We start from the raw sequence: 315 nt of genomic DNA on the forward strand, positions 1-315 counted from the left end.
GTGTGTCCATATCTCGCATGCAATATTGAATTAATTTACATCGTGGTCATGTTAATCAGCGGAAAAGGAAAGGGAAAAGAGGTAAAAAAATAAACCGTCGGCAAAATAAAATAAAAAAGTAATCTTCGCTCAAAAATAGGGCGGCTTAGTCTCTTGATTGCCCGCTGACTTGAAAAACCAACTGTACTAGTTGGTACAGTATACAGTGTATCCCAAAAGTCTATTTATTTTTTTCATATAACTTATGACGTGACGATTTTTTTTGTTATCGTCCGTCACTCGGAAAGTCGTGCAGAAGCCGAAAGCGGGCTTCCT

Source organism: Odontomachus brunneus, unplaced genomic scaffold (assembly GCF_010583005.1).
Source record: "Odontomachus brunneus isolate Ranch 3 - 2012 unplaced genomic scaffold, Obru_v1 Obru_scaffold_070, whole genome shotgun sequence".
NCBI lineage: Eukaryota > Metazoa > Arthropoda > Insecta > Hymenoptera > Formicidae > Odontomachus > Odontomachus brunneus.